The sequence below is a fragment of the Engraulis encrasicolus genome, chromosome 19, assembly GCF_034702125.1.
Source record: "Engraulis encrasicolus isolate BLACKSEA-1 chromosome 19, IST_EnEncr_1.0, whole genome shotgun sequence".
In the NCBI taxonomy this organism is placed as follows: domain Eukaryota; kingdom Metazoa; phylum Chordata; class Actinopteri; order Clupeiformes; family Engraulidae; genus Engraulis; species Engraulis encrasicolus.
In genome coordinates this window covers 35,588,740-35,590,293 of record NC_085875.1, presented here as the reverse complement: position 1 = coordinate 35,590,293, position 1,554 = coordinate 35,588,740, and positions in this window count along the sequence as shown.

Sequence of the window (1,554 nt, the reverse complement as noted above, 5' to 3'; positions counted from 1 at the left end):
AGGCTTCCAGTGCCAGTGCATCCTGTAGTCCCCTCCACGTCCCCCAAGATGACTCCCTCAAACACCACAGCAGCCACAACAACACCGTTCTGCTCCAAGGTCAAGACGTAACGAGTGGTGAGATGCTCACTTCTGAACAGGCTGATGGTCTCATCCCTGTCCCGGAAGAGGAGGAGAGCTGCTAATACAACGGTAACACTTTACTTGACGCCGGTGTCATATGCATGTCATTGCAGTGTCATTGCAGTGTCATAACAGTGTCGTGGCACAGTTATGCACGTGTCATAAACATTATGTCCATGTCATAAACACAGTCATAAACTGTTTATGACATGGACATAATGTTTATGACTTACTGTATCTATTATGACACTGTAATGACATGCATATGACACCGGCGTCAAGGAAAGTGTTACCAATACAACACCATGCTCCTCATAAGAGCTGGAAGTGACCAAAACATTCGGAGGTTGGGATGGAAATGGGGCCTCGGTCATGCTCCAGAGCTCTCCGTCATAAACGTCATCATTCTGCTGCTGTTACGGATGATGGATTTATCGAACTGACTCTCGGCAAGGTGCAACAGGACAAACAGGACAGAATTAATTAAGAGGGAATTGAAAATTCAACACTGCTATTTACTACAAAATCCAGGCTGACTGTTTCTCGGTGTGTCGTGACGTTGTGGTGAAATTTAACCCTTTGTTCCATGGCATAAACGAGTATTGGACTTCAGCTGACGTCTCTGTGTTACAGTACTCTAACTCAGTGGTTCTTAACTGGTGGGTCGGGACCCGTGTCGCGTAGGGGTCCTGTGTGGGTCGCAGAGTTGTGGTGTAAAAAATGTATGAGTTGAGGAAACAATTCAAATGCTGATGCATATTATTAAATGAATGGATATATTTTTCATTATTTTTTCAAGATTCTGATGGCGCTACAAACGTTTGGGTCACACGTAATGACCATGGAAAATTGTAGGTCCTAAGACTATTCCAGTTAAGAACCACTGCTCTAGTGGTGCTCGCTGTACAGTAGTGGCCACACCTACAGTAGCAACCATCTCGTCAACCGCACACGACATCCCCGAACCTTGAGGGGAATTTCAAGTATCAGTATCGGCACACTCTCCAGCTACTACACTATCTCTCCTCTCATGGACACTTGGTCCTGCATTGCCTGTCTGACCATCAGTCACACGAAAGACTTTTTTCCACACTGAGCACTAGGAAATGAAGAGGCTCCCACACAACATACTTTTCCTTCTCCGTCTCCTGCTCTGTCCGCTTTACGTGAGGTATTCGAGACGTACAGTCTGTGGAAATAATAAATGTGCTTTTTTTCTCATTACTGGTTGTCCATCAGTCTCTTACTGTTATTGTCTGCTATCCTCGTGACAAGACAGCGACGACAGGATTAATTATATGAAACTTATTTTCCAGTTAATGATCTGCGGAGAAAATTAGAATTCATCTTACTTTGTCATTGAGATGACACTAATTAAAAAAGTCGGGGTGAAAAAAAAAATACAAATAGAAAATACAAAGGCTGTGGTGC